At 49.9% G+C, this 10,437-nt stretch overlaps 2 long non-coding RNA genes across 2 annotated transcripts; one reads left to right on the top strand and one right to left on the bottom strand.

Moving 5' to 3' along the window:
- Nucleotides 1-2,747: 2,747 nt before the first annotated feature.
- On the bottom strand, nt 2,748-3,891 carry LOC136790081 (uncharacterized). The gene is made up of 2 exons (XR_010829324.1): nt 3,741-3,891; nt 2,748-3,522 (listed from the first exon to the last, which is right to left on the bottom strand). It is a non-coding gene; the product is annotated as an uncharacterized lncRNA (long non-coding RNA).
- Nucleotides 3,892-3,962: 71 nt separating this feature from the next.
- Nucleotides 3,963-5,387, top strand: LOC136790080 (uncharacterized). The gene is made up of 2 exons (XR_010829323.1): nt 3,963-4,394; nt 4,613-5,387. It is a non-coding gene; the product is annotated as an uncharacterized lncRNA (long non-coding RNA).
- The last annotated feature ends 5,050 nt before the right edge of the window (nt 5,388-10,437 follow it).

Genomic DNA, 10,437 nt, shown 5'->3' with positions numbered 1-10,437 from the left:
GCAGCTTCGCACAATATTTTCTATTGTGGCTGCCTTCTTTCATACACTGCTGTTCTTGTACATGCAATTTCAGACTCGTATTGTTCCCAATACTTTATAATTTTGCATTGTCAGGTTAGTTTTCTCTGTGGTTTCACAGGGTGAATTGACCTAGTTAAAATTAAAGGTTGCCAGCATAAATTAGATTAGGTTGGTCTAGTGATCTGAAAAAGCACTTTAACATGCCGCGTTTGTCTTTATTTCTATGAGAAAGAATGGGTGGATGAAAAGACAGCTATTAGAGCTACTTGGTTTACACCGTTAAAATTACAGGTCTGATAGTATCCTATTGGGATGCAATTATTTCGATTAGAAACACAATAATTTCACTGCTTTATTTTCAGCTATAATATTTCACATTCCATTTGAAATGCATGTGAATCGAGTTAGTAATAAACGAGTACCATTTACTGACAGCAAGAATATCTCTACGTTCTTAAGACCATCTACATTGTAAACCATCAAGTCTGAGATAAAGAGTATCTTATTGCAAAGTGGTTTTTCTTCCTTTCTTTTCTTTCAGAAGGTGGATCTCTTTCTCTCCATATCTCAGCACGGGTTCTCTCATTCATGAAGCGTGAGTACCACAGACTAGTACGGACTATGCATGTTGCCAGCCTCACCTACCAAACAAATATCTCAAGTTTTATTCTTTGTAGCCACAGTGTAAATACTTTGAGGATGAGCTGCAATGATGTCTGGCTCAGTGTTTTTATCCTTGCCCTCAAACCTGTTTTTTTCTTTTTTCTTTTTTTTTTTTTTGTACAGTAAAAAGTTAGACTACCATCTCCTTTCTGAAGGATATTTTCTCCTGTCAGTCCTATTGTTCATGTAAATACCACTCACCACCACTAAAAAGAGACAAGAGGATAATGGATATTCATTCCTGAATGGAATATGTTATGTTTTATTGGAAATGGTGTCTGAAGTGGCCACTGAAGTGGCCACAGACTTCTGGTGCAGTAGTATTGAGTAAACAGAACTACTATGGACTCTCATTTGACAGTCTCAGAATACAGAATCACAGAATCATCTAGCTTGGAAGAGACCTCCAAGATCACCGAGTCCAGCCTCTGACCTAACACTAACAAGTCCTCCACTAGACCATATCACTGAGCTCTACATCTAAACGTCTTTTAAAGACCTCCAGGGATGGTGACTCAACCACTTCCCTGGGCAGCCCTTTCCAATGCCTAACAACCCTGTCAGTAAAGAAGTTCTTCCTGGTATCCAACCTAAACCTCCCCTGGCACAACTTTAGCCCGTTCCCCCTCGTCCTGTCACCAGGCACGTGGGAGAATAGACCACCCCCACCTCACTACAGCCTCCTTTAAGGTACCTCTAGAGTGCGATAAGGTCGCCCCTGAGCCTCCTCTTCTCCAGGCTGAACAACCCCAGCTCCCTCAGCCGCCCCTCATAAGACTTGTTCTCCAGACCCCTCACCAGCCTCGTCGCCCTTCTCTGGACTCGCTCGAGCACCTCGACGGCCTTCTTGTAGTGAGGGGCCCAAAACTGAACACAGTACTCGAGGTGCGGCCTCACCAGAGCCGAGTACGGGGGGACAATCACTTCCCTAGCCCTGCCGGCCACGCTGTTTCTGATACAAGCCAGGATGCTGTTGGCCTTCTTGGCCACCTGAGCACACTGCTGGCTCATATTCGGCCGACTGTCAGCCAATACTCCCAGGTCTTTCTCTGCCAGGCACCTTTCCAGCCATTTATCTCCCAGCCTGTAGCACTATTGGGGCTGTTGTGCAGCCGCAGAGGAGCCTGCCAGCTACCAGCCCCACAGCGCCTCACCCAGGCACAGGGAGTGCAGCCCCTGCACAGCATGACTTCCTGATTCTCTCGAAACAACCCTAGGTTTCTCATGCACGTTCTCGCTGTCTCTGGCCAATTTCCACCTTCCCAGGTGATAAGTTGTTCCTCGGTTTCTTCTTGTGTCCTTATCAATGGTGGAACGCAAAAAGCAATGTAACTTTCCAAGACTCATTTTGGAGAATTAGAAAGCAGGTATTCTTTATTAACAGCGCTGGGTATGGGGGGGGATAATTCCACCCAACACGTACACCTAAGGAAGACAAGGAATACTTGCTTATGGTACGGTGATATCCATGTTCCTGCAGTTCACAAGAAAGGACAGGACTTATGCTAATGGTTTCTCAAACCTAATTATCATATCATCCCTCCTACTGTCGCAGGCACAGTAACCTCTGGAGGTCGCGCTTTGGGGGCTTTCTGATGAAGGCTCATAGTCTTCTTCATCTTCTCCTTCTCTCCTTTCTGTTTTGCACATAGTCATTGTTTAACTGCTTCAGCACTTTTGATCTTTTACAAACTCAGCTAAATTATTTAAGTTCTGCTTTGGGCACCGTGTTCCTTCATCAGCCAGGATTTTGTGGATAGAGTTGAGTCTTCTTATCACGCGAGGCCAATAAAACAACTGAGTAATTTAAACCTTTGTGGCTGCTCCCACCCCCAACACTTTCCCATTCCCATGACGACTTCTCATCCCCCAAATGACTTCTCACCCCCAGGTCTCACTCGGGGACCCACCACCCGCAGCCGCTCCCCATCAGGAGCAGACATCCCCAAACCAATTGGCGACGCGGGCAGCGGCAGAGGGCTGCGTTCAGCCCCCCCCCCCCCCCCCCCCCCCCCCCCCCCCCCCCCCGCTGACCGATGCAGGAAATAAGTGCAGGCAGAGGCTTTGCAGGGTGGAACAGTTTGTAATTTATTCCCGGGGTAATTAATTGTGGCTGCCACCCCCAGCCCGTCCCCAGGTGAGGCCCGGCCGCCTGCTCAGGCGGGGGGCCCGGCCTGCCGGCCCGTGCGGTCTCCGGCCCCCGGCTCCTCCTGCCTGACCCTATGCAGCCAGGACGTGTCCCCGACGTCGTCGTCCTGCTGGGACCTTGGCAGTCTGCGCCCCACCTGCCCCGCGTGCCAGGAGAAGCTCCTGACGAGCTCTCCTGCCATGGAGGGGCTGCGCTCCCTGCGCCGGGGCGAGACGCTGCGGGAGCGGTAGCTGGAGGGGCTCGTCTGGCGCTGCTGCTGCTGCTGCCGCTGCCCCAGCCGTGCGTTGCGCTGGAACCTCCTGCGTGGTCGTCGGGCCAGGCGCACGATGCCAATGATGTGCCCGCGGCACAGCGGGCAGGTGTCTCTTTCGGCAGCCCAGACGTGGACACACTCCAGGCAGAAGATGTGCCTGCAGGGGTCGATGCGAGCCGCGCTGGACATGCGCTCCAAACAGATGGGGCACGTCTCCTCCTCGGGGGCCTCCTCTGGCTGCCGCCGTGGCCGCCAGCTCATGATGCCTGTGGCCGCCGCAACGTGGAGCTGGTTTTCGTCTGGGGGAGGCTGCCCTGGTGCCAGGCACTCAGCAGCAGCCTGGGGTCTTCAGCACCCCCCGGGTCGCCGGCAGGACCTCGATGCCTTGCGTGTCGCTGTCTGGATCTCGACGCTCGGCGTGACACCAGCAGGACTACTGCAGATAGGAGCAGGAAGAAAACATTGTAGCAGCAAAGAGACATCAGCTTTCTAGGTTCAACCAATTGTCTAGACTACTGTAGCGGTAACTGTTCTGTGTATGGATTGCAGACATTGCCGTTAGAATGGCAAATCTGCTTGTGGTAGGTTATACATGGCAAGACCGCGCTTAGGACAGATGAGGCACATAGATGTCTATAGATTTGAGAACATTACCGAAGGACCTCGATGGCTCGGGTGCAACAGCAATGGCTTCGCGTGTGCCTCTCGGCACACCTCCGCCTCTCTCTTTCCTTCCAGCCTTAGGACCTCGAGCTTTCGATACCGCCAGCTGGACTGGCCGCAGGCGCGCCGCTCAGGGCGTTTATAGCCAGCCACCTTTTGTGAGGCAATAGGGTGACATCACCAGGGTCTCGGGGTGCCCCTGTTGGCAGCAATGACAGAGTTCACCTGATTGTTGCGAGAAAATGCTGATGTGAGATGGCTGCTCCATGCTGACAGAAGCCAAGCAAGGAGAGCGGTATCAGGCTAATTAAGAAAAGCCATCTCGGAAGAGACCGAACCCAAGAGTGGGCCAAGGAGTGGGCCCTAAGGTATCAAGAATAAAGTGTCACTTCAAATACATTCAAATACGTGAGACTCCCATCAAGTCAGTGCTTGATGGGCACCCCGAGACCCTGGTGATGTCACCCTATTGCCTCACAAGAGGTGGCTGGCTATAAACGCCCTGAGCGGCGCGCCTGCGGCCAGTCCAGCTGGTGGTATCGAAAGCTCGAGGTCCTAAGGCTGGAAGGAAAGAGAGAGGCGGAGGTGTGCCGAGAGGCACACGCGAAGCCATTGCTGTTGCACACGAGCCATCGAAGTCCTTCGGTAATGTTCTCAAATCTATAGACATCTATGTGCCTCATCTGTCCTAAGCGCGGTCTTGCCATGTATAACCTACCACAAGCAGATTTGCCATTCTAACGGCAATGTCTGCAATCCATACACAGAACAGTTACCGCTACAGTAGTCTAGACAATTGGTTGAACCTAGAAAGCTGATGTCTCTTTGCTGCTACAATGTTTTCTTCCTGCTCCTATCTGCAGTAGTCCTGCTGGTGTCACGCCGAGCGTCGAGATCCAGACAGCGACACGCAAGGCATCGAGGTCCTGCCGGCGACCCGGGGGGTGCTGAAGACCCCAGGCTGCTGCTGAGTGCCTGGCACCAGGGCAGCCTCCCCCAGACGAAAACCAGCTCCACGTTGCGGCGGCCACAGGCATCATGAGCTGGCGGCCACGGCGGCAGCCAGAGGAGGCCCCCGAGGAGGAGACGTGCCCCATCTGTTTGGAGCGCATGTCCAGCGCGGCTCGCATCGACCCCTGCAGGCACATCTTCTGCCTGGAGTGTGTCCACGTCTGGGCTGCCGAAAGAGACACCTGCCCGCTGTGCCGCGGGCACATCATTGGCATCGTGCGCCTGGCCCGACGACCACGCAGGAGGTTCCAGCGCAACGCACGGCTGGGGCAGCGGCAGCAGCAGCAGCAGCGCCAGACGAGCCCCTCCAGCTACCGCTCCCGCAGCGTCTCGCCCCGGCGCAGGGAGCGCAGCCCCTCCATGGCAGGAGAGCTCGTCAGGAGCTTCTCCTGGCACGCGGGGCAGGTGGGGCGCAGACTGCCAAGGTCCCAGCAGGACGACGACGTCGGGGACACGTCCTGGCTGCATAGGGTCAGGCAGGAGGAGCCGGGGGCCGGAGACCGCACGGGCCGGCAGGCCGGGCCCCCCGCCTGAGCAGGCGGCCGGGCCTCACCTGGGGACGGGCTGGGGGTGGCAGCCACAATTAATTACCCCGGGAATAAATTACAAACTGTTCCACCCTGCAAAGCCTCTGCCTGCACTTATTTCCTGCATCGGTCAGCGGGGGGGGGGGGGGGGGGGGGGGGGGGGGGGCTGAATGCAGCCCTCTGCCGCTGCCCGCGTCGCCAATTGGTTTGGGGATGTCTGCTCCTGATGGGGAGCGGCTGCGGGTGGTGGGTCCCCGAGTGAGACCTGGGGGTGAGAAGTCATTTGGGGGATGAGAAGTCGTCATGGGAATGGGAAAGTGTTGGGGGTGGGAGCAGCCACAAAGGTTTAAATTACTCAGTTGTTTTATTGGCCTCGCGTGATAAGAAGACTCAACTCTATCCACAAAATCCTGGCTGATGAAGGAACACGGTGCCCAAAGCAGAACTTAAATAATTTAGCTGAGTTTGTAAAAGATCAAAAGTGCTGAAGCAGTTAAACAATGACTATGTGCAAAACAGAAAGGAGAGAAGGAGAAGATGAAGAAGACTATGAGCCTTCATCAGAAAGCCCCCAAAGCGCGACCTCCAGAGGTTACTGTGCCTGCGACAGTAGGAGGGATGATATGATAATTAGGTTTGAGAAACCATTAGCATAAGTCCTGTCCTTTCTTGTGAACTGCAGGAACATGGATATCACCGTACCATAAGCAAGTATTCCTTGTCTTCCTTAGGTGTACGTGTTGGGTGGAATTATCCCCCCCCATACCCAGCGCTGTTAATAAAGAATACCTGCTTTCTAATTCTCCAAAATGAGTCTTGGAAAGTTACATTGCTTTTTGCGTTCCACCATTGATAAGGACACAAGAAGAAACCGAGGAACAACTTATCACCTGGGAAGGTGGAAATTGGCCAGAGACAGCGAGAACGTGCATGAGAAACCTAGGGTTGTTTCGAGAGAATCAGGAAGTCATGCTGTGCAGGGGCTGCACTCCCTGTGCCTGGGTGAGGCGCTGTGGGGCTGGTAGCTGGCAGGCTCCTCTGCGGCTGCACAACAGCCCCAACAGTGCTACAGGCTGGGAGATAAATGGCTGGAAAGGTGCCTGGCAGAGAAAGACCTGGGAGTATTGGCTGACAGTCGGCCGAATATGAGCCAGCAGTGTGCTCAGGTGGCCAAGAAGGCCAACAGCATCCTGGCTTGTATCAGAAACAGCGTGGCCGGCAGGGCTAGGGAAGTGATTGTCCCCCTGTACTCGGCTCTGGTGAGGCCGCACCTCGAGTACTGTGTTCACTTTTGGGCCCCTCGCTACAAGAAGGCCGTCGAGGTGCTCGAGCGAGTCCAGAGAAGGGCGACGAGGCTGGTGAGGGGTCTGGAGAACAAGTCTTATGAGGGGCGGCTGAGGGAGCTGGGGTTGTTCAGCCTGGAGAAGAGGAGGCTCAGGGGCGACCTTATCGCACTCTAGAGGTACCTTAAAGGAGGCTGTAGTGAGGTGGGGGTGGTCTATTCTCCCACGTGCCTGGTGACAGGACGAGGGGGAACGGGCTAAAGTTGTGCCAGGGGAGGTTTAGGTTGGATACCAGGAAGAACTTCTTTACTGACAGGGTTGTTAGGCATTGGAAAGGGCTGCCCAGGGAAGTGGTTGAGTCACCATCCCTGGAGGTCTTTAAAAGACGTTTAGATGTAGAGCTCAGTGATATGGTCTAGTGGAGGACTTGTTAGTGTTAGGTCAGAGGCTGGACTCGGTGATCTTGGAGGTCTCTTCCAAGCTAGATGATTCTGTGATTCTGTATTCTGAGACTGTCAAATGAGAGTCCATAGTAGTCCTGTTTACTCAATACTACTGCACCAGAAGTCTGTGGCCACTTCAGACACCATTTCCAATAAAACATAACATATTTAACTGACTTGCTAAGAAAGGAAAGGTGGACTGATTGTGTACAAACTGTCATGCCTAGGCTCCAGAAAAGCAGTCCTGTTGCTCATGTTCTGTGACTTTCAGACTCTTGGTGGAGTCGGATATTTGTCCATTGTATTAAACAAATAGTTCTATAACAAAGAGTATCTTGAGGAGCGCCAAGTATAAGATAAGCATTAATATTCAGGAGGATGAAATTTATCAATTAAACATACTATAAAATGCAACCAGAAGAGCCGTATCAATCAAATCAAATGCTCTTTTCTTCAGTTTTCTCAATCAAGAATGAAGTTTATCCTCTCAGCAAAAATACTAATGCTCTGTGTTAAGGAACTCAGGATCTCAAGGGGAATATATTTTTCCTGAAAGATGGATCATTTATAAATGCAAACTCTTTGTTTATGGTCCATGGTAAAAGGTCAAATGTTTGCTTGGTGGAAGGAGTAAGGAAGGATAAGTTCACTCGGAGTATTGTTACAGGAACAAAGCTCAGCCAATGAAACATTTAGGCTCCACGTTCCTGTTACTAATTTCAGTGGATGGTTAGAGGTCTAAACACATGCAAAGCACTGTCAAATTGAAGTGGGGACTTTCTGTGCTGCCTTCAAATTGTTTGTAGACAGCATGAGAAGGCCTTCTGGGCCAGTGGTCATGTGGCTGTCTGTTGGGGAGGAGGACAGCGCTGAACTTCACCAGTGGGGAACAACCTAACTTTGGCCAGATGGAATCAGGCTCGAAACTGAGTAAGATTTTGTTGGGAGGATCTGGAGGCTGTGAGAGTATGAGGGAGATGGAGCAGGGTGGGACCTGTAGAGAAAGGCATAATGCAACAAAGCACAGTGAACGTAAGCAAGATGGTGTGCAGGGGTGGAAATGACGTGAAGCAGAGTCCTAGTGGTGATAACACATACCGCTGGTGGCCTGCAAGCTGTGGAGTGGTAGTGACGTGGGGCAGATAAACGCATTTTGTGTTGTCCCATGGGAGAGTGAGAGCCTGTGATAGGCAAGGTAGGAGAAGGAGAGGTGGAGCCCTTTTCCCCTTACAGCCAAGTATTGAACCAACTGCTGCTGCCTGCCATCACTTTTTCGTTTAGTAACCCAGCTGTAATTTAAATATAAATATGTAATATTACAAACCACATTTTGTTCCAGAGTCTTTATTAAGCAGTACAGTAAGCTGCAAATGGAGAAAGGACACTGTCAGTGCCTACTTGCTCTCTGCTTTGCCCACCACTAACTTCTTCTGCAGAGCAACTTCATGATTTAAAAACATAATTATTCGCCCTATGCGTTAAAGGAACAGGGACAAGGAAATGGATGATGACAAAGACTGAAAACTAGAACTGATCATTGTCTGGAGCGTGTTGTATATCCAGACATGCTCAGGGAGCTCTCTACACACTAGAGAAGGTGCCTAGGGGAGCCTAGGGGAAATAATTCCAAGCACCCAGTGGCAGGATGGAAATGCAAAGCTATCCTCTGTGGCTGGGGAGGACAAGCCCCTTGGAGTGAAGAAGTCTGGAGCATGTAATTTTTGCTTTATCTTGTCTTTTTGTCCATGCCACAGCCTTTCAACCCTTACAGCATCCTCAAAGACAAAGAATAAAAAGCTCTATCAAGTCATTGGTTACAGCTGGGAATAACGAGGCTCTGCTTGTTTGATTCCTCTCATACCAATGTAAATTAGGATTAATTCCACTGAAGTCTATGGGATAAATATAAAACTCATGCAAGTGAAGAATCAGGTTTTGGATTTCAGCTTTAAGTCAAAGAAAAAGATCAAGTTGCCTAATAGGGGGTTTCCTTCTCCGTTTAAAATAGTAATAATTTCCTGTTGTTTTTTGTTTGTTTGTTTGTTTTTTAATCCCCAGTGTGAATCTATCTGTAGCACACTGAGAACTCCTTTACCCTGATAGCCTGGTTATTTCAATGTGAGAAATAACATCCCATTAAATACAGATGGAAAACTGTATAAATTGTCTGGGAAATACAGACAATGTGTTTATTAACTAATATCCCCCCAGCAATCTCAATTTTCTCATATTGCTATCAGAGAGAAAGAGAATTATGCTGTTGCTGGATTGAAAAGAAATCAACACTAGATGTGTTCTAGAAATCACAAGGGATAAAATGCAACTGCTGTCAGAATGACAAGAAATCATAACAATACTAATGGGGCATCTGATCTGTAAAACAAAACAGCTTTAATAATGGAAAATATGTAGGGCTGCAAAAAGAACAGCAATGATGCTCTTCACTTGGTCTGTTGTAGCAGCCTTTGAGAGTCTCATGGGGTCCATCATGAAAAGGAAAATTATTTAACCTTTAATCAACCTTCTTTGAGATGTGCTGTCTCTGCATATGTTCACACACACAACACTGTTAGTCAGGGAATATTTGCCTCAGTGTTTCCCCCAGTAGCATCTCTATCCACCTGTCCTCCCATGTTTTCCCACTACTACTCCCATGTTGCATGCAAAGCCAAAAGAGGGGATCAAGCATCTCTCCTGGCTTCCTGAAAATCCAGCAGGGGCTACAACAGGGAGCAGAAGGTCAATGGTGATAGACGATTAACCATTCCTTATCACATATGTGACGGTCTGCAACTAATAAAATGTGTACCTACCAGCCAAGGTCTGGGTACACAGCTTTGATAAAAATGCAGGGCAGGTATATCTGCAAAGCTAGCTGGCATGAACAGCACAAGGTGTAACAGAGTCATGATTTGTTGTTTGAACGCTGGACAGGGTGGTCCACCATATGCTTGTGTGAGGTATAGTCAGGTAAGGAAGTTTTCAAGAGAGATGATGAGTCAAGGAAGGTCAATGGAGAGTACAGCATGTAGGATGTGGGTTTCACCCGTTGGGCAGGGTTTCCAAACACTTGTCTCAGAGTTGTTTTATAGCATGAAAACAACACTCGAGGACAAAACACAGCGCTTTTGCTACCTAAGTGGATCCTGAGAAGCTGGGGACAAGAAAGTTTTAGGTTTGCTCAAATAGATAGATAGTGGTTTGTTTGATTGTTTTTGTTTGTTTTGTTTTGCTTTGCTTTGTTTTCCCTTAAAAGGAGTATCTTTAACCATCAGGCCTACCTTCTTCAGGAAATCTGAGGACCAGAGCTAAGAATTTCTCCCTGGCACTAGCACGCAGGCGAGTATACATGCAGGCACTGAAGCATGTAGGGCCCTGCATGAGCAAACTACCTTGATTTTCTTTAACCATGCATACTGCTTGT

This window comes from Anser cygnoides, chromosome 2, assembly GCF_040182565.1.
Source record: "Anser cygnoides isolate HZ-2024a breed goose chromosome 2, Taihu_goose_T2T_genome, whole genome shotgun sequence".
In the NCBI taxonomy this organism is placed as follows: domain Eukaryota; kingdom Metazoa; phylum Chordata; class Aves; order Anseriformes; family Anatidae; genus Anser; species Anser cygnoides.
Note: the sequence above shows the minus strand (reverse complement) of the source record. Positions and strands in the feature narration are given on the sequence as shown.